This window comes from Notamacropus eugenii, chromosome 2 (assembly GCF_028372415.1).
Source record: "Notamacropus eugenii isolate mMacEug1 chromosome 2, mMacEug1.pri_v2, whole genome shotgun sequence".
Lineage (NCBI taxonomy): Eukaryota > Metazoa > Chordata > Mammalia > Diprotodontia > Macropodidae > Notamacropus > Notamacropus eugenii.
In genome coordinates, this window is record NC_092873.1 from 163,782,550 (window position 1) to 163,810,144 (window position 27,595).

General features: G+C 38.9%; 1 protein-coding gene across 4 annotated transcripts in view; it reads right to left on the minus strand.

Annotated features, from left to right (window-relative positions):
• BACH2 (BTB domain and CNC homolog 2) overlaps positions 1-27,595 on the minus strand; it is a 400,583-nt gene that overhangs the window by 25,786 nt on the left and 347,202 nt on the right. The window lies entirely within an intron of this gene.

Genomic DNA, 27,595 nt, shown 5'->3' on the forward strand with positions numbered 1-27,595 from the left:
CCTATTTTCCTGTTAGCATTTCAATGGTTAAGCCTAATTGCCATGTTTTCTGCTCATCCATTAAATTAAAACTATTGGAAACACACTGCTGGTGCACAGCTTGCACACTCATGCCCACAAATGCCTTGGAAACTTAAAAAAGGGTGTTTGCTGCCTGAGGCCTATTTTCTCTTGGTGGAGATGGACAGGAATTGCTGATAGATGGGTCACTATCCTCATGACACGGTGCAAGAGCAGCCATCGTCCCAGGCCCTGACAAGCACTGCTAATTGTGTAAGACACGTGGGAGAACATGACATAAAAATTCCCATCCAATGGCATATACTACTACGAGATGCATAATGAATGGTAGAAGTAGTGATCTGACGTACACCAGGAGGGTGGACTGCAGAGAAAATGGAAACAGCCTGTTCTTTTAGGTGAAGTCTCACTAACACAGAACTCAGCACACCATACTAACCGGAATATCTGATTTCACATGATCCCATGGCAATAGGGCTTGTTAATACAGGGATTAGGATACTCTACTAGCCAAAACCTGCCCTTGCAACACTTCCGAGCTAGAGTATTTTAAATGCTATAAAGCAGGTCTTAGGTAAGGAAGATAATAGTCACCATAAGTCATTAGTCTTGCTCTCTTAACAAGAGTATAGAAATATGGGTATTGCTTGTTTACAAAGTTACACTTCTCATCTAATACTTTTTTTTGGTACTAATAATAGATATAACAGACGTGGCACCTGCTATATTTTTAGAATGCAAACTCAGAAGTGGAATTAAGAGCCTTCTAATGAGCATGGAATCTTTTTTAGAAATAGTAAACATGAGAAAGTAAGAGGATTTAAACATTTAGAAAAGAAGGATTTGGGGGAATGGGACTGAAGTGCCATGAGACCCACATCTTATGGATCAAGAGAAGTTCAAAAGGTCATTTACTCCAAACACTTCATTTTTACAGAAGGGGAAACTGAGACGCAGAGAGGCTGAATAACTTCTCCAAAGTCACATAGCGAAGTGGTCCAGCCAGAACTTCAATCCAGGTTCTCTTGACTCCAAATGCAGTGAGTCAGAACCCCTTTCCATCATACCACACTGCCTCTCAACTTCTCCATGGCAAGCCATTATTAAGAAAGAGAAGTAAAGGGAAGAATTAAGAAATAATCTATCTCCTAACAAATAAATGCCTCCCATTGTTTCTGCAGGTCATTTCTTAGTCACTTTGAGCTTAGGAAGATATACAATGGCATCCCACCATTTGGTGACACAGAGAAAACGAATTCTTGTGTATTTATATTTTGTGCCAGGACTTTCTTCTTAGTAACACTATGCTTTTCTGGTTCAAATTAATATGAAATTCAAAGCTTACCAAATCCTTCTGTTTCAATTCATATATATCTTCCTAGGTTTCAATGAAACCGTCCCTTTCATCATTTCTTATGGCACAACAGTATTCCATTACATTCACATAACAGACTTTTTTCAGCTGTTCCCAAATTGATGGGCATCCCTTTAGTTTCCAGTTCTCTGTTACTACAAAAAAGTCATTTCAAGTATTTTTGCACATCTGGGCCCTTTTACTCTTTCTTGCATCTCCTTGGGAGACTCAGGGTGCAGAATGAGACATATATTTTTGGATTTAACCAATGTAGTAATTTGTTTTGACTATGAAAATTTGTTAAAAGGGCTTTTCCTTTCCTTCCTTTCTCTTTCTCAATAGAGGTGGAGTAGGAAGTAGGAAAAGCCTATTTTTGTTAATTAAAAAAATAAAATTTAATTAAAACCCAAACAAAAACCCCAAACCCTTCTATTCACTTTACATTCCTTCTAATTAAAAAAAAATAACAAAAAAATCCCCCAACCCAACAAAAACAAAGAAGCCTGAGAAAGTAGATTGGGATTCATTAAGTAAAGGCACACTCACTAGCCAGGCTAGGCTTGGGTTCACAACAGGAAACAAAGTGAAGAATCCAGGCTTTTGCCTTCAGGCTTCAGAGCTGCCAAGAGCTGGGAAAAATTTCACATTACTTGGGGAAGCACAGGCTAATGCTAACAGCATTATGGGTGTTAAGCATGTCCACTACAAAGCACATTTCTGGATCCCAAATCAGTGACACAGATTTTTAAATCATTTGCCTGAATAGGGTGGGGTAGGAGGTCAGCTTGATGATAAGTCTGATAATGACTGTTGCATAAATAAAAACATTCATAGATGATCAGGTCAACTTGAAAGAACATTGGTGCTTTCAAATCAGCTGGTGCCACAGTGGACAGAGTGCTGGGTCTGGAATCAGGAAGACCGGAGTTCAAATTAGACTTCAGACACTTACCAGATGTGTAACTATGGGCATATCACTAAATCTCTGTCTGTGTCAGTTCTTCAACAGTAAAATGGAAATAATATGGGCACCTACCTCCTAGGTTTGTTGTATGATCAAAGGAGATAATATTTGTAAAAGTGCTTAGAACAGTGCCTGGCACATAGGCTCTATATAAATGCTTCTTTCCCTTTCCTTCCCCACACTGAGGAATGATGGGCTTTTGTAGACAGTTTTTCAAATCCATGGCAAAATAAATTGGGTCGTTCATATTTAAACACAACTGAGGCTATCACAAGGTTTTTCCCAATATGAGTTTAAATATTACCTTGTCATAGTTATACTTTGGAAAATTAGCAAAAATCATCACAGAACTGGAGATGAAGGAGAACTTGGAGACCAATGAGTCTAGCCTCTTTGTCTAACAGCTGAGAAAAACTGAGGCCCAGGAAGGCTATGTGATTTGCTCAGTGGTCACACAGGTAGTAAGCATCAGAGGTAGCATTTCCACTTTCCATTGTACTATGCTGCAAATGCTTATTGAGCACATACTATGTGCTAGGGATGTGAGACAGACAAGAAATTATGAGAGCTAATCCTTTTCCCTCAAGGGGCTTAGAATCTTATTGGAGAAATAAGGAAAAGTCCTTCAAAAGGTAAATAGTAATAAAAGAGTAAAAAGTAACAGACAAAAATACAAGAGATGTTGCATGATAGTATGTGACTAATGATCAGATAAACAGTACTGACAATAAGTGCTCTGAGTCATGATCAGAGAGACAGCGGGGGGTTCACTCTGGGCCAGAGTGATCATCTGTATCCTTGTACCAAGAGAGTTCAAGCACAAAGATAATTTATCACAGCGGCTGCTAGGTGGTGGGGTTTGTCTCCTTTTTCTCATTTGAAAAATGGGGATAATGATAGCACCTACCTCCTAGGGCTGCTATGAGGAACACATGCTTAGTATAGTGTCTTAGTACACATAGCATGCACTGTAAATGCTAACTATCAGCATCATTGCCACTACTATTATCACCCCATCCTAGCCCAAGTCATGAATGACCTTTTAAATATGTCCATTCTAAATGGCAACAGGTACCCTCCTTGGGGGTCTACTGCTGGAATTCAGTCCAATAGTAGTAGCTCCAAATAGACTCATTTTGATAACAAAGTACCAAAACAAGAAGACTCTTAGTATCCTGGGGCTCTCCAAATAGTGATTTGGCCTTTGTAATGGGTAAGTCCCACAGTTTTTCTACCTTAGGAATTGCTTGTGATTCCAATTCATTTCTGATCATTGATTTTTGATCACTGTGATTAGAAAGTAAACAACCAGGTCTTAATAAATAAATTTCTGAGAGGGAGTTTGCTAAGCCACATATGTCACTCACCTTTTGAAGTAAGCAAGTGACATCTTTATGGTCAGAATTCTGTTTAAAAGGGGGAAAATCACACTCAAGGAAAAGAAATAACTATATAGTTATAGCAAAGTGAAGTGACTGGCAATGCTGAATTTACTTCACTGACCCTAAAGGAATCAGGTTTACCTATAAGGGAACCTAAGCCAAAATGGGCCCAAATTTCCCGGTTACGTATGGGGCCAAAGATAATGAATAACAAATAAGTCTGAGATTCTCATCAAGTCCAGGCAGGGGTGACAGGGGTGATAGCTGTGCAAACATTTTCCCAGAACATTTTGAAGATTTATTTTTCCACAACCTCAAACGTGTAGTTAAACAATCCGATGTCACTGAATACATGGCATGTTAGGCAGGAGACATGAGAACAAGTTACCCTTCTTTGGGCTTGGAGGGTAAAGGTCTAGGATTCTTAAACAATGATGCTAGGATTTTTATAAGACCAGCTGCTGTCCCAGAAACAAAAAGGAAATCCCTGAGACAGCACAGAGGAGGCTACAACTTCAGTGACAAATTGACACAAATGAGGAAACTATTCACTCGTTAAAACTAGCCTTGGTATCAAGATTTAAAGTCTGAAAGAAATGAGGTCGGTACAAAAAGAAATCCTGCCAGGCAAATGAGAGTATGACAGTAGAATATAGGAAAATATGATCCATAATTCTAGTGCTTTATTTGTTTGGGCTTTGATGAATCATCCACAGAATAGCCCAGAAGAATATGAAGTCCTTGAGGCAGAGATTTTTTTGGGGGGCTGAGGTGGTGTGGGGAGGGTGGTATTTGGATCCTTAAGGTTTAGTAAGGATTAAGTATAGTAAGTGCTTAATAAATGTGTTCACTAAATTGAATTGACTCATTTCCAATATTAGTAGTAGGAGTAAGATGAGATGGTGAGAAGGCCACTGACTGCAGCCATGCCTGTTTTGCTGAAAGATCCTTGGAATCTTTTAGCAGTGCTTGACAAAGAGTTGGTATGGAGTGAATAGGTGAAGAAAAGAGGAAAACATACCAATTCTGCACTTCTTGGGTGACAGTAGCAAAATCTCATGGACTTATGATACCCATGGGACTCAATTGAGCCTAGGTATGGTCTCCAAGATTGGGACCAGAGGAATAGGTGGGGTCTCCTATCTAAGCCTATTTTTTTCACAACCCTACTTTGGAGACCACCTATTCCAATTCCCTGAAGAGTAAATATCATTTTGACGTATGTATTTTTTGAATAAAATGTCAATATTATAATTTTTTTTGACATGTACTGACTGCTACATGATAAAATAATGGATGAGGGTAGAGACAGGGTTACCAGCTACGCAACTTTTAAATGTGAGAAAGAGGATAGATTTTCATTATGGTTTTTTTAAATGTAAATCATAGGTACAAGAAATGAGATAAGGAAACTAACAGAGAATGTCAAAGAAATTCTCCCAAAGGGAAGGAGTAAACCCATTAATAAGGAAAAAATATAATTAAACCATGGACTAGAGAAAATGCATGTTAGCAATGTGGCCAGGGCATTTTCTCCATTTCTAATTTGTTTCAGCAATATTGTTCATAGCTGTGATAAGACAGAACCACTAGACACAACAGTTGCTTCAGAGGTCAATATGTCAGAGTCCCATCAGTTGTTTTGGAGAGAGAGCAATAGCTCATGGCATTAAGTCTGCATGAAGGGTCACATTGTAAATGGGGTTTATACGGTTTCATGAGGCTCCAAGCACTATTTTATAATGAAGGCACTTGCAAAATCAGTGGCGACAATCATCTCAGTGCCGATCATTATCTATGTGACCAGGTATCATTGACAAAGTTACCATCAAATATCCTTCTTCCCAGGCCCTTACAGGCTTAAAAGTCTTAAAATCCTTTTCATTTCTGAGGATGGTGGAAAAACTACCCTCTAGGACATCAAAATTTCAAATTAACTTGGCCACAAAAATGCTTTGGGGCTTGAAATATATGACAGAACCCATAAATGTTAGTCTTCAAAATCTTGGGGTATGGAATATCCTAAGGATACAGCAAGGTAAGGGTACAGAAAATGGAAGAAAAATAAGTATTTTTCATACTGAAAAAATGCCTACCATGCATAGTAAACATTTTGATACATACATAATATAATATTTAATATTTTAGGGGAAAATAGCACTAACATTAACATTTTTTTTTACTCGAACCTATTCCTATCACACACAATATATTCCTATTATAGTGGAAAATTGTTTGGGAAATGATATAAAAGGCTATATTCGCTTAGCATGTTTTTATGCCGTTGAGTACACTGAGAGCTTCCAGGGACTAAGACAGTACCATCTATCCAGAGAAAAAACTAGAATAGGTTATCCTATGAGCTAGAAGTATTAAAAAAGGCACATTCTGCCACCAGAAATTATAATAGGGATATAATAGAGTAGTCCTTCACTGGATAGAAATTGGTCTAAAGAGCTTCTTTCAACCCTAACATTAAAAATATCAGCTCCCTGAGGGCAAGGGACTCTTTTGTTATTGCCTTTGTGCTGCCCAAACCAGAGTGTAATAAATGTTTGTTGAATTGGTTTGTATACATCAAGATGAGAGAGCACTCTGGTGTTCCTCCCTCTGGGTGTCTCAGCTCCTGAGTTTTGGAATGAATATTCTGATCTCATGTCTACTAATGACCCATGGCTTTCAGGGTTACAGTGATCCATCTCTCTATCTATTCACACCAAAGTGTGAAAAATATCTCTTTGTTCTTGGTTCTGCTGACACACATTTGCAGGAACCAAGAGAAAATAGACTTGTGATTGTACCAGTACAAGGGATTTCTGGGTGAAGAAACCACCTCTGCTCACGCAAGTTGTCACCTTTCCTGTGCCTTATAGTTTTAGAGTTTCTGAGGGCACTGAGAGGTTCAGTGACTTGCTCACTGTCCCATAGCCAGGTATCAGAGGCAAGTCATCTTAGGGAGTGAGTTGTCTATTCACTACTCCATGCTGCTGCTCCTAGGAGGAAACAAATGAGAAAGGACACAAAAGCACAAAAATGGATATTTTACACAACTGAGGCTCTTCCTGAAGAGGAGGAAGCTGGATGTTCTATGGAAGGAACATCTGCCCGTCTCCTAGGGAATGATATAAGTGAGCTACAACAGCTTACAGGTGAGAGCTCACACAAGTAAAGGTTACAGGAAGAAACGAAGGCTTGTAAAGGACAGGGATACCTTGTTAATGTGAACTGAGGCCACTGCCTGTCAGACTCAAACCAGCAATGGAGATGTTTGTTGCCTTCTCAGGGCATATATGTGAGACATGACAGAGAATCAGCTGAGGCTGGTTAAAGGAAGTGAAGGCCAACAAAAATGGCTCTGTTTTTAAAAGTTATGCCCAGGGAAAGAGGAAGAACAGAGAGGGAGGGAACCTCTGGTTCATATTGGATATGCCAATGATAACCCAGAAGAGTGAGAAGGCAAAACTGTGTTTTCTCTGTTAAAACAAAAATATCTAACAGGGACAAGATATCCATAAAACACCATGTAATTACCCTTGATAAATTCAAGTCACCTGGCCAAGAAGAAAGACATCCTTGGATATCAAAAGAATTGGCAGATAGGATTGTCATTGCCAATGATGTCTTAAAGATTGTGGAAAACAGGAGGGGTACCACAGTACTGAAGGCAATTTTCCTTATTTTTGAAAAAGGGAAGAGATTAGAATCTGCAAAAACTATAGGCCAGTGTCTTTATTCCTGGGAAAACTCCAGAACATATTATTAAAGATGCAGTTACTGAACATCTAGAGGGAAGCAGTGATTATTAAAAACCAACCAAACAAAACACAACCCAGCAAGCCATGCTTATCATGAACACATCATGCCAGACTAACCTTATTTTCAATTTTTGACAATGCCATCAAACACTACCTAACTGTGGGTGCAACCCAAGGTTCTGTCTTAGGTTCTCCCTTATTCTCTTTCTATAGTCTATTATTTGGTGATCTCATCAGCTCCCAAGTATTTAATTTTCACTCTTCATGCAGATGACTCCCAAGTCTGTAAATCTAGCCTTAGTCTCTCTCCTGAACTCCACTGGATATTTCAAATTACAGACATTTCACAACAGTTCAAGGCACATAGCAGGGGCTTAATTAACAAATACTTGCTCACTGACTGACTTATCTTAAACTATGTCCAACACTGAATCTCCCTCCCCTCCACCCCCCAAACCCACCTTGCCTCTGTACTTCTTCATTTCAGTCTCCCTCATCAGCATCCTTTCATGAATTGTCTACCCTCCACAGAACAGAAGATCTTTGAGCACAGGGGCTGTCTTTCTTTTTGTTTGCTTGTGTTTGCTCTCCCAGCACTCAGCACAGTGCCAGGCACAGAGTAAGTAAGCACTTAATAAATGCTCTGTCTTGCTCACTGACTTGATTGTTTAGCTTTGAACCTCTTCATAGCTTCCTCTCAATACCACTTCTCCAATCATCACATACATCACTCTCTGCCTGCCTGCACTCCACAGCTGGATCAAAATGGCTTCTTTGTACACAACACTCCGCTTCTCATTCCCATACTTTTGTACTGTCCACTAAGACTGGAATGTATCCCCCCCTTGCCTTGGCCTTCTAGAATCCCTCATTTCCTTCAAAATTTTGCTCAAGCGACACTTTCAAATGGAGCCCTTCCTGATTCCTACAGATGGTAGTGCCCTCTCCCCCATTTACCTTGTAATTAATCTGCATGGACTATATATGTATATGTTGTCTCCCCCAATCGGGTCAAAGAGTTCCATTTTTTCCCCTGAGTATTCTCAGTACCACCCCATTGCCTGGAACATACAGGTGCTTAATAAATGCTTGATGATTGAGAGATCAGAGGAATGTTTTCATCATTGCTTACCTCTATTTTAGCAAAGTACTTGATAAAAGTATCTACTACTAGACATATGGAAAAGACAGAAAGATGTAGACTATATGATAATACAACTAGACAGATTTAGAACTGATGGAATATCTAGTTTTAAATAACAGTCTTTAATGGCTCCATGTCAACTTGGCCTAGGTCTCCGCTGGAATGCACTAGGGGATATGTGGTTGGTCCTGTGCAATATAACCCTTTTGAGAAAGGCACAGAGAGAATACTCATCAAGCTTATAGATAACACAAAGCTGGGAAGAAATTAGGATCCAAAAGCATCTTGACCTGCTGGAGCACTGGGCTCAATCTAAGAAGATGAAATTCTACAGAGATAAACATAAAGTATACTTGGGTTCAACTCCCTATATTAAAGACAAAGAAGACATGGTTAAACAGCAATTTAAAAAAAAATCTGGGATTTTTAAGTGATCTTCAAGTTAAATAAGAAACAGCAATGCAATATTGGGCTGCATTAAAAGAGACACAGCCTCCAACAATAAAGAAGTGCTATATAATTACTCTGTACTCTCCTCAGGTCAGATCTCTTCTGGGATACTGTGTTCAGTTCTAGGCTTAAAAATTTAAGAAGGTCACTGATAAGCTGGAGAGTGTTCAGAGAAGGGTATCCAGGATAGTTAGGTCTTGAGTTCATGTTGTAGGTCTGTTTAGCCTGGAGAAGAAAGAGAAGGCCAGAGGTGGGGGAAGGAGACATGACAGCTGTGTTCAGGTAACTGCAGGCTTGTCACATGGAAGAGGGACAATGCTTGCTTAATTTTTCCTCAGAGGGCAGGAGCAATGAGTGGAAATTGCAAAGAGGCAGATTCATGTTTAATATCAAGAAGAACTGACAGCTGTCCAAAAGTGGAATGGGTTATTACAGGAAAGCAGCAAATTCCCCCTCATCAGAGGTCATTAAGCAGGAGCTAGAAGACTACTTGTTACTGATGTTATATTGGGGATTCCTTCAGGGTATGCTTTGGGTTACATGGCCACTAAGGTCATTTTAAACTCTAAAATTTTATGATTCTGTCTTTCTTGCATCTGATATTAGAATGGGAGCTCCTGAAGTGTAGTGACTATCTCACTTTTATGCTTGAAACCCCACTGCTGAGCATAGTGGTAAGCACTTAAAAATTTTTTTTTCATTCATTCAATTGTATCTCCTAATAGAAGTCATGGTCATAGTCAGAGGTATTGACTTCACTGGCATAACATATGAGGCATCTAGTACCCAAATCTCCTCCCTTTGGCTTAACAGTTTTTAAGTAGTAGGAAGGAAGAAACCAAGGAAAGAAATAAGCATTTATTAAGCACCTACTATGTGCCAGACACTGTGTTAAGTCCTTTATGAATATCATTTCATTTGAACCTCACAATAACAACTCCATCTGAGGTTGTCACTTGAGCAAAGTTTTGAAGGAAGCAAAGGATTCTGGAAGGCAGAGGTGAGAGGAGGATGCATTCCAGGCATAATGGATAATGCCAAAGTGTGCAAAAGGAGAAAATGGAAAATGGACAAAGAACAATGAAGAAGTCACTTTGGTCCAGCTGTGGAGGGCGTGAAAGTGTTATCCCCAATTTACAGTTGAGGAAAACTCAGGCTGAGTGAGGTTTTAAGTGATTTGTGGAGGGTCACATAGTATATCTGAGAGTATATTTAAATTCAGGTCTTCCCGATTCTAGGTCTAGCACTCTATGCCACTCTGTGCCACCTAGTAGACACTGGGTGCTATCTTTGGGGAGGAGGGAATGGCATCACATTGCTTCCATCACCATGAAGAGACCCTGTCTTTTCCTTTTTAAAATTCTGAACTGTATTTGAAGCCATGCTCTAATCCTCATTTTCCTATTTTGGGAGAACTTTCAGTTTGAAACTTTCATTATCAGTAGAGATAAATGAAAAATCCAAAGTTTAAGGAAGGCACAAACCTTTCTTCCCTTAATTTACTGGCTCTAACTGTTCCCCAAAGTTCTCCTTGATGACTCAAGTCACCCCAGGGGAGAGGTGTTGCTTTTTCTATCGTCCCTTAACTATGTGCTCATATTACATGACATTTTAAACATTTGACATTATATAATGCATCATTCCCATCCAAGGTAAAAGGAGGCTGGCTTCTTCACATACTCCAAGAAGCAAAGAAAGGTATGAGCAATAAATTCATGACAATGGGGTATTTTAACAGAGCTAACCCTACAGTAGATTATCTGTAACTGTTGGAAGGCATTACTTCAGTGATACCCATAGAAAACATTATCACAGAGTCACAGAATGTCAGAGTTGGAAGGGATCTTGGCACCCTTTCAATCTAACTCCTGCACAAGAAAGAATTCTGCCTTCTCCAAGACAACAATGCCTTTGCTTGCAGCCTTCTAATAAAGAGGAAACTTTCATCTCCCGAGGCAGACCATTCCACTGTTAGATAGCTCCTATTTTCAGAGTTTTTCCTGATTTCAAGTCTGAGTTCACCTCTTACCAATTTCCACCTATCAATCCTAATTCTCCCTAATGGAACAAAGTAGAGCATCTCTTTTTCTTGGGATGACCTTTCAGATACCTGAAGATGGCTCTTATGTCACCTCTGAGTCTTTTCTTCTCCAGGGTTAACATCCTCAGTTCCTTCAAGTGATCCTTTTATGGCATGGATTTGAACCTTTAAACATTCTGGCTGTCCTCTTCTGGACATTCTCCAGTTTTATCCATGTTTTTCCTAAAATAAAGTGCCCAGGACTGAACACTTTACTCCAGATGTGGTTTAATGTTCCATGAACTGAACATTTTGGAAGTAGGAAGTCATTCTCATAATCAGAACTGAAATGAAATATTCCTATTATATTGAAATATAAGACCCATTCTGAAATAGAAAATTGCATTTAAGACATATATTGTTCTCCTATTTTTCTCTCACCTAGGCTAATGATTTTCTTAGGAATTAAATATTACTTCTAATCTTATTCCTTGTAATTCATATCCATATTATTGCCCCCTCCAATACATTCATATTGTTCTCAAAGTACCTATCCTTTCTCCCATGTTGACCACCTTTTGGCCTTGGGCCTTCCTGGTCCTCCTCAGTTTCTGTACAGGGTGACTGGGAGGACAACAGAGTCATCAAGAAAAATCTGAAAGTTAGGAGGAAGGAAATGTTGAAGAGGAAGATGAAGAGTATGGACACATTGGGTTGAAGTACTGGCAGGATATTCTAATGGCTATCTCTTTTGTTTCAGTACACCCAGTACCTATTCCAATGCCTTGTATGTAGTAAGTGCTAAATAGATGTTTGCTCAATTTACTTTCCAGCAGGCAATTTGAAAATCAGAGGGCAGCTAGGTATTAGAAAAACGGGTTTGGGAATCACCTGGAGTTGGTGATATCATTTAAGGGAGGGTGATAAGAGAGAAGGCAAAGGACAAAACCTTAGGGAAAATGCATACTTATGAGAGAAAATGGATGAACTAGTAAGTAGATGAGAAATAGTCTGATGTCTGATTTTCAGGACTTATCATAGTGCCTGGGGCATGGTAAGCATTTAATAAATGCCTGTTGGGTAAGAAAAGGACCAGGAAAAAGTTGTGTCATAGAAGTCAACTGAGAAGAGAGTATCGAAAAGGATGGTGGTACTCAATAGTGTTGAATATTTAAGGATAGATTTAAGATGATGAAGAAGAGAAAATACTATTAGATTTGACAAATAAGAGATTCTTGGTGACCTTGAGGAGAACAATTATGTTCTAATCTATCTCAACACGATCCTGTAAAGATTGCTTATCATAAAGTATAAAAAGCCCTTTAAGCAGAACAGTGGTCTGTAAATTACCTGCCTTGGATCAGTCTCTCTCTTTAGAAGCTGGAAACAGCAAATCAGAAAGGCTTTATTTTATGGGTGGTGGCATCAGAGATTTTTTCCAGATGGATTAGGCATTGAGGGGAGAATGATTTAGTCCTTTTTACTCTGGACTCATCATCAATTTTAGTCTCCTATACTGTAATCCAACGGGGACTCATTGCCTCCTCCAGACATCTGGAAAAAAAGCTATCTGGTTAAACCTATAGGATAGATGAAATTGATGCCATATACATCTCTCTGTCTCTGTCTCTGTCTCTCTCTCTCTATCTAATTTGTTTGGGGTTGTCTTTGAAAACTAAAAAAAACCCCACAAAATACATGTCAGGCATTTTATTCATAGGGCATCAAGAACTCTCCTTTCCTTTGAGATGACCTTGCCTTGTATATTTACTAATCACTAGGACTTTTTAGTCCTAGTAAATTTAGTAAATTGTCTTAGGCCAAGTGAGAAATTTCAGGTATGCTTGATATAAGTATAAAGTATCTGTATTGTTCTAAGTCAATATTTCCACAAGTCCTTCACTCAATTAACATTAAAAATCTTCTTGAAAGACTTTCTAATGAGGCTCACTGAGAATTTTAAAAATTCCAGTTAAAGTATTGGGGTAATCCCAAAACATATCAACATAAGGAGCTGCTTTTCATTTTTTTAAACAATGATGTGAAAGCTTTGTGTATCCTAACTGATAGGGAAGTAATGAAACCTATAGCCAGTCCCTACACTTTCATTTTTAAAACACTTTCATAGAAAAATTTTTGAAAGGTAATTTTAGTTTAGTTTGTCTGTGTGGCTCCTATTTCCCTCCACTTAACAGTATTTTATTTTTTTCCAATTACATATAAAGATAGTTTTCAACATTCACTTTCTTAAGATTTTGAGTTCTAAATTTTTCTCCTTCCTCCTCCCCAAGACGGCAAGCACTCTGATACAGGTTGTACGTGTACAATCATATTAAATATATTTCCACATTAGTCATATTGTGAAAGAAGAATCAGAACAAAAGGGAAAAATCATGAGAAAGACAGAACAAAAACATGGAAATAGTATGCTTCGATCTGCATTCAGACTCCACAGTTCTTTCTCTGGCTGTGGATAACATTTTCCATCATGAGTCTTTTGGAATTGTCCAAGATCACTGTATTGCTGTGAAGAGCTAAGCCTATCAAAGCTGGTCATCCTACAATGTGGCTGTTACTAAGTACAATGTCCTCCTGGTTCTGCTCCCTTCACTCAGCATCAGTTCATGTAAGTCATTCCAGTTTTTTCTGAAATCTGCCTGCTCATCATTTCTTATTCATATACTACAACTTGTTCAGCCATTCCCCAACGGATGGGCATCCCCTCAATTTCCAATTCTCTACATGGCTCGGTTTTTAAAAGGACCCTTCCTTCTCCTTATTCAGGACAAAAGCAATCTTTCTAAACACTGTGAAAGTCTAGACCTGACTCTGAGCCACAACTCACACCAGTTTAGCTACCTGAAACCAATTTTCAACCCTTTGATTTTTAAAAAAAAGGCATTAAAAACAGGTAGGAACAGCACTAAAATAATAAAAACTTAAGATCACCTGAGCTGCTATTTTTCAAGGATCTGATTTTTCTTTTCCTTTTGAAATAACAAACGGATGAGCTATCCCAATAGTTTCCTGGTGCATAAGTCTAACAGGAAAATGCTTTTTTTTTTTCTTGTATCTCTTCCTCTTGAGAAATATACCATATAGTCTATCAATAGCACTTGGAAAGGTAAGATTGAAAGGACAATGTGGAAGTATAGCCTAATGGAAGGTGTGTGACACTACTGTCTTAAAGCAAACCTTGGCTGCTCTTTGAGTTTGGCCTTTGACTATGGCACCATAAGCCAACTATAAGATCCTCCTTGTGCTTTGCTTTTGAAATGGGATAGAAACCTATTCCTAGCTGAACTGGGATAAGTAATGGATGGGGAAGAGTTCTGAGTAATTCAAAGAAAAGTATTGCATTACTGAACGAGGGATTCTTATTATCACCTTCCTAGGTAGGAAGTGCAGCCTTTTTCATGTGCAATGCCAGTAGGAGTAGAAGAAGCCATGGCCACAGCTCATAGAAGGAATCAAACTATAGATTTTACCTTTGTGTCTTTGAAACCATCTTAAAAGTAACTGAATGCCAGAGCTGGAAGGAACCATCTAGGTCCCTGGGTCTGCCCCCTTTATTTTATATATGGAGAAATCAAGGCCCAGAGAGGTCATGTAACATTTTATCATTATCCCTTCGACATGGTAACTTTCCACATTGTGGTTTTGACATATCACAAGTCAGCATAAAAAATTAAAAGGGAATTTTTGGGAGTTTTTCAGAAGTCATAGACAGCACACAAAGGTCAGCAGACAACATAGAAAAAAGTTCAGAAACTCAGGAATGAATAAAATATATGTACAGTATTGTATAATACCAATATATTTTCTTTCAATATCATAGATATACCCAAATTTTACAGTAAGGTCCTGTTAACATCTCAGAAAAGAAAAAGAAAGAAATTCAGACTTCTTCTCTGGTATAGAAGGAGGGCCAAAAAATTTTATGCTAATTTTCCAGACTGCTGGGGGGCCACACCCCTAACTCCAGTGATGTAGAAGGGATAACCAGGACAAGCAGAAGCAGCATTCTTTTTTACTACATGCTGCAGCTCCCTTCATTCTGCACTAACAAATAAATCCTTTCTATAGAAGACAAAAGATGAAACAGTATGGGTGGCTTATCCCAAATTTAAAATAGAAGTCAGTACAGAAGAGGTCAGGAAGCACTCAGGCTTTTAATTCAAGGGACTGGCCATTCTTGTTTCCCTTTTCATTGCTATCATGGGCAATGGCAAGTGAAAGGGTCTAATGGGGATGTAAGCACTGTGCCATCTGTGCTTTGTGAGTGATCTGAGAAGTGATCAACACCTCAAAATCCCCATATGCTAATCTGGCAGTGACTGCCCCAGAGCTAGAGGTAGAGCAGGCAGAATTTCATGGCCACTTGCCTCCTAGCAAACCATGCTATGGAAATATACATGCCATAGACTGGGATGTAGCATAGGATGTGTGAGTCAGCAGTAAATGCGAGGGTTTTCTAAGTTTGTATCTTTTTCCTCTTAAGTGTCAAGTTTTTCATACATATAATTCCCATCTGTTAGAAAAAAAAATTAAAGGGGTGGCAGTAGTGCTTGCGCACTGATCCTATCAATTAATGAGGAAGGCTTTTCTTAAGTGTGGGCCTGGCTTGATTTGGCTGTCTTTGATGTCCCTGTGTTGTCTTGAAAAGCACCGGGACATAATTACTGCAGGCTTAAAAATGATGTCAGCAATGACTCAGGATAAGCTTCTGCTGGGAAGAGGAGTGCTTCCAGGATTTCAGATTGTGAGGCCATGAAATAAGCGTCCTGTCTTTGGAGAACTATGTGTCATCTCTGGCAGCAGAACAAGGCATTCACAACTGACTGCCAAACACAGAGGAGGCGGAGAAATCTAGCAATGACTGCCCTGGTCATATCCAGTTTCCAGGGTACACCCAAACATACTTTGCCACACCAATGCATAGGTCCAGGGAGAAAAGGGAGTAATGTCACAGATGCACCCAGGGTGTAGGTCACTGAGAACTGAACTTTTTTGGGGGGAGGGGGGAAGGGGAATCTTGGCAATTTCCCAGCATTTGTTTTGAATGTGATATTTATATGATTAGGGAAGAAAGTCTTATATTCTTTGCTTAAAAACAATAAAAAACACCTCCAACAACCCCTTTCTCATTTAACAAGTCAATCTGAGCATTCTGAAAATGAGTTTATACTACTTTTGAAGTTTGAGATTTTATTTGTTAAATTTTAAGAGGGTTCAAATGATGGTGACTGAGGTTAACCACTAACTTTTTTTAGGTGCTCTCAGTTTTCCAATGTCATTTTAGTACATTAATGCTGGAAAAATAAAAAAACATTATTTCAAAAGGAATTTAGCAGAAGTATGTAAAAGATTTCAACAAACAAGAATATAGGGAACCCTTTTTTTGATGTGAAGTCACCTGTTTGTTAGTAGTATATTAACTGCATCAAGAATTAACAGGAATTCCTCTTTTTGATGGTGAGGTCTTCCATGGATACCTGTTTGCAGGTGACACTGTATTAACTGTATCAAGATCTGGGACATAGCAGAAGCTCCTAAATGATATTTCTATTCAATCAAAAGAATTTCAAATAAAAAATAGGACAAACCAAGTAGATGGAGTATGTCTATTTGCTCAGACTATTATATACCTTTGGATAGACCACTGTGATTTATAGAGTCCATCAGTACCTATATCTTGGACAGGTACATCAAACAGTCAGTGAACTGTGTCCAGAGGTGAATAGAAGAGAAAAAACTAGATTATCTTTAGAAAACTGTATAATGTTTTTAATGACTCCAAGCTTTTTTTCTGAAATAAAGGTTCATATTTTTAATACCAACAGGCTTTCAGTGATTTATATCTGCAAATCATGAAATACCAATCTCTAAAGTACTGAAGGGCAACTGAGAGGTACCCAGCTACTGTAAGGAGGCTGCACATCATTACAAGTGAGAAAGAGTGTAGGAAAACCAGTGGAGAGGATGTTCTTGGAGAAATGATCAGAAAAAAAAGATACGTCAGTTATGGAATGGGAGGAAGTCTAATTGACTGACAGCATGAGTCCCACTGGTATCTGTATAACGTCAAAAAGTCACACAGGTTAGGTATACTCTCTGTGGTAGGTTTTATGGAAGCACATGGAAAAGAGTCACAAAGAATGGGCAGGAATGAATGAGTTGTTATTTGTATCACTAGAGATAGAACCCTTATCAAAGAGATCACAAAGCCACTGAAATACCAAACAAGAAAATATTTGGTAGAAAAAGAAGTTGGAAACTGTGTTTGGAGGACCTGAATGTTTTATTCACACAAGGTGGACCTCTGACTTCCTAAGTGCATGTAGTCTATCCAGTAGTTCAGGTCACATGCTTTTCATCTTCTGAGATTTTCAGAGTTTTGCATGATTTTGATGCACATGGACAACATCATGTTTTGGGGTAGCCTTCAAGGATGCATCTTACTCTAAAGAAGCAAATGCTTTATTAAAAAAGTAAACAGTTGTAAGCTGTCTGTTCCCTTCAACTATCTTCATCGAGAAAACCTTCCATGTATTTATAAACAATCAAATAAAGATTTTTATGGAGAAGTATAATGAGGGTCTAGTCCATTGAGCATGTACACTCTGCCAAGCCATGTGGAGGCCTCACAGAGCTTACTTCTAGGATTGTATACAGGTGATGAATGGAGTGCCTTACCCTCTACTTCAGAGCATGATCAGGTGAGCTCTGACTCTTTCCTATGAGCTTACTGTGTGGTGATGAAAGTGCCTTTTATGGTTGCAAAGCTGAAGCCAAGTATGCATATAAAGGCTTGAACAGAAGAACTCAATATCTTTTTTCCTTGGTCACAAGTGAGGCAAGAACAGCTATAAACCTCCGCATGGGGAGAGAAATCTGGCACTACTGCTAAATGCCTTATCTCCTCAGTGGGGCTGCCATATGGCCTCAAACACATGGTATTTTTGTTTTTTTTCTGCCTTTGTAGTGGTTGTTCTTCCCTGATTTAAGTGAATGAGTGTCAGACATGACAACCTTATGTGCTTCAAAAGATCAGAAAGCCAATAGATGGTCCAGGACTGGGAGTTTAAAGCAGAGTCTGCTACAGCTACAGCAACTGAACACGGCAATCTAGGATAACCCTAATGAGGGCCCTGCCTGGCCCAGTCTGGCAGTGGATAGACTAATCAGCCTGTGTCTCACATGTAAGAGAGCGCTATGTCCATTGGTTAGACCACGTCTAGAAGTTTACTTGGTAGCCACCACTTCTAGTTTGAGTCTGTTCTTAGCAAGGATCTAGTCAGGGGTGGAGGCCACATGTGGTCTTCTAGGCCCTTAGGTGTGACCTTTTGACTGAGATCAAGTTTTATAGAACAAATCCTTTTATTAAGGGGGTTTGTTCTGTGAAGTTTGAATTCAAAGGGCTGCACTTGAGGACTTGGAGAGCCACATGTGTCCTCAAGGCCACAGGCTCTCCACCCCTGACCAGGTGATAGAGGAGAGTATACACTGATGTGGGGAGATGTTTTTGTATTTTAGGCTTTGCTATAGCTTCTCAGTAAATATTTTTTTGTTAAAGTTAACTGATATTTGCTATCAATGATACTGAGATATGAATTGGGTAAATTGATTGGGGGAATACACCAGGATGGTGGCTTGAGAATGATATATCATTAGAACCCAATTTGCTAATGTTAGTGTGGGTCAGGATAATAACCTCCACAACTTATATATATTTTCTACAGAAGAAAAAGCACACAAATGACTGGAAACTACTAATATCTTTTTTCATTTCCTTTGTGTACATATGTGTTAAATATTCATATTGTAATTATTCAATAAACAACTTGCTATATGAAATGAATGAATTTTTAAAAAAAGAAGCCCAAACTCAGTCAATTCCATTCAATAATCATCAATGAAGTGTTTTTGTATACAAGGCCAGTCCTAGACACTAGAGACACAACAATTTTGAAATGGCACAGTCCTTGATCTCAAAGTGTTTTACACTCTATATTTTTTGAAGAAGGTGGTGAAAATTTTAGAATTACTTGAGTGAGTTATATGTGGGAGTATATTTCTTGGTACTGGTACAGATATAAAATTGTGTAAGTAGGATCTAAAAAACCCCATTTGTTGTGGGTATTGGAGAGGGGATTGTTGCATTGGGATGGAGGTAGAACTTTAATGCCTTAGGAAGTCCCTTCGAGGATTCCATGTTTTCATGAAAGAACAAATGATCAAAACATCAGCCATCAGATTAAATGTTTAGCTGTACTGGAATGGGACTAAGTCAATGAAAAGCTTATAAAAATAGATGGGAAAAGAAACTCCAGGGAAAAAAAGATTGAGAGGATTTGAGTTACCAAGCATTCAGAGAAGCCAAAGCCAAAGGTTGGCTAAACAACTGTCTTCCAGTAAAGGAAAGGATAACCATTGCAGTCCCATAAGCCTATGCAGTGCCTTTGAACAGTTATATTTTGCCACTGGAGTAACCACTAAAAAATACACAGATGTTTTAAGGTTCTGTGAGTATTTTATGTAACATACAACATATGTAGCTTTTTTTGTATAACTTTTTGTGTAACATACAAAGTGCTTACAAAGATGACCTTGTTGGATTCTTACAAAAGTCATATGAAATGGGTAGTACCATGACCATTCCCATTTTACAGATGAGAAAATGGAGGTTTGAACCAAGGTCACACAGCTAATAAGTAGCAGAGCTACGGATGAAGCCCTTAAAATAAGTGCTACTGAAGGAAGAAAGGAAGGAAAACAAGAATTTAATAATCATTATGTGCCAGGTAGAGGTAAGCTAGGTGGTGCAATGGATAGAGCACCAGGTCTGGAGTAAGGAAGATCTGAGTTAAAATCTGGCCTCAAATACTTACTAGCTGTGTGACCCTGGGTAAGTCAACTCCTGTTTTCCTTAGTTTCTCATCTGTAAAATGGGGATACACTAGACAAGGAAATGGCAAGCCACTCCAACGTCTTTGCCACCAAAACCTCATCCATCATCCATGTGGTCAAATAGAATCAGACAACAACAAAATGTGGTAGGCACTGGTGCTAAGTGATTTACAAATACTTCATTTGATCTTCACAACAATCCTGGGGACCAAGTGCCATTATTATCCCCATTTTATAGTTGAAGAAATTGAGGCAGGCAAAGTTTAAGTGATATACCCAGGATCACACAACTAGTAAGCACCTGAGGTGGAATTTGAAAGCAGAACTTGCTGACTCCAGGCCTAGTGCTCTATCTATTTTGCCTTCATCACTTTGCCTTCAGATTTAAATTGATTAAATAACAATGACAGTGGTTTAAATGTACATAATGCCTTAAAGACTAAAGGGTTTACCTTCATTATCTCATTTGATCCTTGCAAAAGCTCTCAGAGGTAAGCACTACAGGTATATCTCCCATTTTTCAGATGGGGAAATTGAAGAGTTTGATTGAATTTCCTGTGGTCTTTCAGACAACTGGCAAGTATGAAAGGAGAGATGCAAACCTAGTTCTCTCCTGACTCCCAGTGGTCTTTTCACTATCCTCCCTCTCCTAGTACTTACTGTCAAGAAATTTATAATCTAGTTGAGAACAGACTGACACATGAAACAGATACAAAGTGGTACAGACTCTAACTAAAGCAGGAGCTCAGATGAGACTGGGCAAGGGAACACTTCCAGAGAAGACACACAGGCAGAAAGTCAAATGCCCAACACGGTAATAGAATACTATTATAATCTGCCCTCTAATTCTATGATTCTGACTTTTGCGGGTATAAATTGTAATTTTTTCCCGACTTTCTAGAAAAGGATCTAGCAGTAAGCTTTTGGGATTAATGAACATCATGCCTTCTTCCTTAATAACTGTTTCATAAAAGGAAACACAAGTATAAAAGAGTACAAAGAGTACTGGACAGCAGTTGGGAGATCTGGGTGCTAATCCTACTTCTGTTAACTAGCTAATCAGCTAGTTAACTAACTAACCCCAGTTAACTAGGTGTATGACCCTGGAAAAATCACTCTGGGCTTCATCTGTAAATGGAAGGGATTGCATGAGATGCTTTCTAAGGTTCTTTCCAGCTCTAAAATTGTATGTTTCACTGACAATTTTTTGCAAACCACATCTGAGGATGTGGTTTCTCTGAAGACAAAATTGTATATCATGTCCTGTATCAATCAATCAATAAGCACGTATTAAATGCCTTCTGTGTGTCAGGTACTAGGCTAGGCACTGGAGACATAATGACAAATAGTCTCTGCCCTTGAAGTGCAGGAGAGGAAGAAGGAAGGAGGAAGACCTCTCTCTTTCTCTCTCTCTCTCTCTCTCTCTCTCTCTCTCTCTCTCTCTCCCTCCCTCCCTCCCTCCCTCCCTCCCTCTCCCTCCCTCCCTCCCTCCCTCCCTCCCTCCCTCCCTCCCTCCCTCTCTCTCTCTCTCTCTCTCTCTCTCTCTCTCTCTCTCTCTCTGTGAAGGTAACTTCTTGGGTGTTTAACTTAAGCTTTGAAGGAAACCAGGAATTCCAAGATGCAGAGGTTAGGAATTGCCACAGTGAAGATAATCAGGAAAATTATTTTTTAGAACTGAACTGGAGAGATTTAAGAGACTGGAGAGAATGGATAGCATCAATTTATAGGATAGGAATGTTGAGGGAGGGAGCAACTGTTAAAAGCAACAAAATAGCGGGCACAGCTTAGACAAGTAAGTTGTAGATTCACAAATAAAACAAATTCCCGGAAACTAAGGCATGAGTGATTTTATTTGGCAGGAAGACTATTTCAGGAAACCAAACAAAGAGAGTAAAGAAACACAAAAGTAAACAAGTCAGACAGAGAAAGGGAAGAGAAATCAGGATCTTGACAAAGGTTGGGTAGAGTCAGGCATGGGTGCTTGTGGACAGCCCTGGAGGGCACAATGTATTCTTTGCTCCCCTCCTCCCCAAAAGGAGAGGTTGGTCTTCCTGTGTTAATTCAGGAATGAATGCCTTCAACTGCCATTGTTTCCAGGCTTCTGTTATTACAGAAAAGCCCAGCTTCCAAGGAGCCTATAAAAATCATCCCGCTACCCTACATTGGGCAGGAAGAGAATAGGGTTTACTCATCACCACAGTGACATACCAGACACCAGCACATTTTATCTGGCATATGGAGAGAATGAAATGTCAAAAGGCTTTATTATTGCACATGACCAGATAATTAGGCAATTAGCACTATTAACTGGTAGGGCACAATCGTACATGCATCTATCTATCTGCAGGGAGGCATATCTCCCCTCCTTGCCATCTAAAATGAAGTCTCTCAAGTATTTATTCTAATGCTGTTTTAATGCTAATCTCCACTTCCCCAAAAGGTTACACACACACACACACACACACACACACACACACACACACACACACACACACACACACACACTCTCTCTCTCTCTCTCTCTCTCTCTCTCTCTCTCTCTCTCTCTCTCTCTGTCAGTGGAATCCCAGTTTTATTTAGTCAAGCTAGAAAGCTGCTCCACAAAGACACATTTATTTCACCCCACCCCTTATCTTAAAATCCACACTTATTGTACTGGTATACTTCATTCTTGCCTGCAGGTCACTCACAAGATCAGAACAATCCTGAAGACATAGTCTCACTGCCTAACAGGAGGAACCAGGAGAGGGAGCACAAGAACATAACATATTTTTATATCTGGGTCATGGAGAAAGTGAGAGGAAGAGAATGTGCAAGGCAGAGGAGCAAACTGCTTCAATTTATATGCATCTGGTGGACTTTTTTTTAATTGGCAATTTGGAATCCATATATTTTTTTAACCACATGGACTCAATTTTTATGCAGTTTAAATTAAGCCCCAAACCTGGATAGCCATTTTATTTATATTACAGATTGTCTGGGAGGAGAGCATTATTTCATAAATTGCCAAACTTGTCAGTGATGAATTATGTTTTATGGTCTGCCATCTTTTCCCTATTCCCTTTAATGTGCCTTCACCACTGGGTGGCATGGTTACAGCAACGCAGGAGTAAAAATAGAGAAGATTGAGGGGCACGGATGTAATCTCACTTCAGAGACTAAGATCAAATTTAACATTACAGTACTTAGCTGGATTAGGTTTATAGGCTGAGAAGTGATTTGTGTTATTTAGTAGGAGACAGTGAAACGAAAGAACAATGATCCTGGTCCTTTCCAGCTCAGTCCGTGATGCTAGGAGCCCATCGGTGGGTGGAGGTCTACAAAATTATAGTCTCTTTGGCAGTCTAACCTACAACTAAAGAAGAACTACAAGTCGAACGTATAGGTTAAAAAAAGGGTCTTGAGGGGCAGGGCTTTTGAGGGGCAGGGCTTTTAACTTATCTTTGTATCTCCCTCACTGCTTGGCACAAGACATGGCACATAACTGCATGACGAATTGAGAGGACAGAAAGTAAAAGAGGTATCAAACAAGAGTCTGCCGCAATGTGTGAACTGAGATTTAACATTTCATATGTAACGAATTATAAAAAGGTTTCAAGTTTTCTATTTTCATTGCCATTTTTTCCTCAGATTGTAGGATCAGAAGATCATCATGGATCTGAGAGTGAGAAGAGACTTAGCCTAATTTCCTCATTTGACCAATGGTTAAAGAGGGAAGAAATGGAGGCTTTCCTAAAGTCATTCAGAGTCAAGATTTGAACTTAGGTCCTCTGACTCCAAATGAGGCACTCATTCTACTGTGCCAAGCTGTTACTTATAAGCTCCTTGTGAGCAAGGACTATCTTGTATCTGCTTTTCTGTACCCTCATGGCTCAGCACAACAACTTGTACACAGTAGGCACTTAATAACTTCAATGTGGAACATTCGAAAGAGTGTTGGATATGGGGTCAAAGGACCTGGGTTCAAATCCTTACTCTACCTTCTACTATTCATGTGACATGGACAAGCTGCTTAACTTTTCTTGTATTCCATTTCCTCAAATATAAAATGAGGGACTTGAATCAGATGATTTCTTGTTGTTTAGTTGTTTCAGTCATATCTGACTCTGTGTGACCCCATTTGGGATTTTCTTGGCAGATATACTGGGAGTGGTTTGCCATTTCCTTCTTCAGCTCATTTTACAGATAAGGAAACTGAGGCAAACAGGATTAAGTGACTTGCTCAGGGTCACACAACTAGTAAGTGTGTGAGGCCAGATTTGAACTCAGGAAGATGAGCCTTTCTAGCACTCTACCCACTGTGCCACCTAGCTAGATGATCTCTAATAGGGTTCTTTCTAGCTCTAAAACTATGATTCTAAATATTTGCTGAATAGATTCTGTGGAATTTTACTTCATGAACCTATTTTTTTGGGGGAGGGTCGGCATTCCATTTGTTCAGTTAAAGCAAATTACTTGTGATGAGTTGCTGATGACTTTTAGTGTATAGCTGTGCAAAGAGCCCTGGGTAACCTGGGTACCAGTATCAGTTCTGACACTGACTTGTTATATGGTCTTGGGCAAGACACTTCTATCTAGGTCTCAGTTTACTCTTCTGTATAATAAGGAGTTTGGTCAAATGACTGAGAGCACTCTTAGCTTTATCATTTTATGATTCAAATGCAACACACATACACACACACACACACACACACAAACACACACACACAGCGTCTTTCTCAATCCTCTCTACATTCTAAGGACCAAACTCTTAGTAGGAAAGTTTCATTTAAAAATATCTCATGGCAGCCACTTAAAGGAAACTGAGTCAAAGTTGATATACAGGAATTCCTGACCTATCATCCATTCCTGGCCTGGATAGTAAAATAAGCCTTTGCTCAAAGATGTGCCTCTTTTCAGTGGCTGTACACATTTGATAAAATATAGAGCTTTAGTAGGTAACCTATTATAAATAAATGAGTATAGACGGTAAAGTAACTAGATCAGTTTCTGTGCTGCTCCAACTTGTTTATAATACAGATGTTGACATTTAGGAGTATAATTGTGTGTGCCCATTAATATGTACCAACACTATAATTTTCCCTGTATCAGAGATCACTCATGAAAAGTGAGTAGATACATCAAAATTCATTGTAGCTTTTAGGGTAAGGTTTAACAAGTCAGTCTTGAGAGTGTCCTTTCAAACAGTTTTCTTATCTTTTCATATCTGAAGTGGAGAAGTGGAGTGCATGTATGTTTTTCTTGAATAGTCTGCAATAAGACATACAGTACACACATACTTGCAACAAGCCAGTATATATTTATATAGTACCTTTTAAAGCAGACTAAAAATAGAGTTTTCACTAAGAGCAAAAAAAGAAAAAAAGCAAACATAGTTTCTGGACTCTATAAAGGTGGGTTTTAGGGGAGTGACACTTTAGATCTATTTCAGGGCAAGGCTAAAGATACAGACTCTCTCTACTCTCTATTCAAACAGAAGAATTTGGGGAAATGAAAGTCACATAGTTGAATATGAGAGCAGAATGAGTTTGATAATTCTGTTGCTAACTTATACTGTGTGGGGTTTAAGTATTCCATGTTTTTCTCTCCTCACTACTAAAATCTACCTTTTAGATTGACTGCAACAATTTTCTCATTTCATTTCTTCCTGTGTTATTTCCTTTCTCCCTTTCTATTCAAAATACTTCTGCTGAAGTATAGTTTCCCTTTTCCTCACTCTCCACTGGCTCAATAATCCTCTTAAGTTTTTGAATACATTCTTTCTTACTTCTTGTACTAACATGAAATTTACTACATAAGGTCTCCTTCCATTAATAATTCTGTTTGAATTTCATTCACATTCTTTTCTCCACAAGACCCATGTGCCTCATCATACCTTTCTGTGGTCTTTTCTTTTTGGTATTCAATCTTTGACTAAACCTCTTTGCCAAGCCTACTGCACCTTCTCCACTGTGGAAGAATTTCCTTTATGCAGTGCCTACAATGTGGTGGGCAGCGTGCTAGGGACAGAGACCAAAGTGAAGCAAACACTGCCCTTCAGGAGCTTAGAATCTAGTTGATATGTTTTAGCAACCGGCCCGTAACTTATAACTTAGAGAATTTCCTGGAGCACTGAGAGGTTAAGTGGTTTGTCAATGGTTAGACAGTTGGTGTGTGTCAGATGCAGGACCTTCTGAACCCAGGCTTTCTTTCTTTTTTTAGTAAATTAATTTATTTGTTTTCAGTTTTCAAAAATCACTTCCATAAGTCTTAAATTTTCTCCCCCTTCCTCCCTGAAACAGCATGCAATCTTACATGGGTTCCATACATACATTCTTATTAAACACATTTTCACATTAGTCATGTTGCACAGAAGAATTAAAAAGAATAGGAAAAACCATGAGAGAAACCAAACCAAAACAAAACACAAGAGAAAATATTCTGCTTCATTCTGCATTCTGATTCTATAATTCTTTCTCTGGATGTGCATGGCATTTTGCTTCAAGAGTCCTTTGGGAATGTTTTAGGTCCTTGCACACTGTGGTTGTTACTGTGTACAATGTTCTCCTGGTTCTGCTCACTTCACTCAGCATCAGTTCGTATAAGTCTTTCCAGGCCTCTCTGAAGTCTTCCTGTTCATCATTTCTTATAGTACAATAGTATTCCATTACAGTCATATACCACACCTTGTTCAGCCATTCCCCCAGCATCCCCTTGATTTTCAGTTCTTGGCCACCACAAAGAGAGCTGCTAGAAATATTTTTGTACATGTGGAACCCCTTCTCATTTTTATGATCTCTTTGGGATACAGTCCCAGAAAGATATTGCTGAGTCAAAGGGTATGCACATTTTTGTAGCCCTTTGGGCATAGTTCCAAATTGCTTTCCAGAATGGCTGAATCAGCTCACAGCTCCACCAACAATGAATGTGTTCCAACTCTCTCACACCTTCTCCAACATTTATCATCTTCCTGCTTTGTCACATTAGCTAATCTGATAGGTGTGATGTGGTATCTCAGAGTTGTTTTGATTTGCATCTCTCTAATCAATAGTGATTTAGAGCATTTTTTCATGTGATTATAGATAGCTTTAATTTCTTCCTCTGAAAACTGCCTGTTCATATCCTTTGACCATTTATCCATTGGGGAATGACATGTATTCTTGTACATTTGACTCAGTTCTCTGTATTTTAGAAATGAGGCCTTTATCACAGACACTAGCTATAAAAATTCTTTCCCATCTTGGTTGCATGGGGTTTGTTTGTGCAAAAACTTTTCAATTTAATATAATAAAAATTATCCATTTTGCACTTCATCATGTTCTCTATCTCTCGTTTGGTCAAAAATCTCTCCATTATCCATAAATCTGACAAATACACTACTCTTTGCTCCACTAATTTGTTTACAGTATCAGCCTTTACATTTAGATCGTGTATCCATTTGAACCCAGGCTTTCTTGACTGAATGGTCAGTTTTGCACCAACTTTGCCATGACGCCTCCCAGGAAGGTCTTGGTAACACAGAGATTACATTACCAGGGTCTTTGATGACAGCTTTCTCTTAACCTCTTCTTTTCATCTCCAAGCCCTATCATCTTCTATTCTCTCCTTTCCTTCTG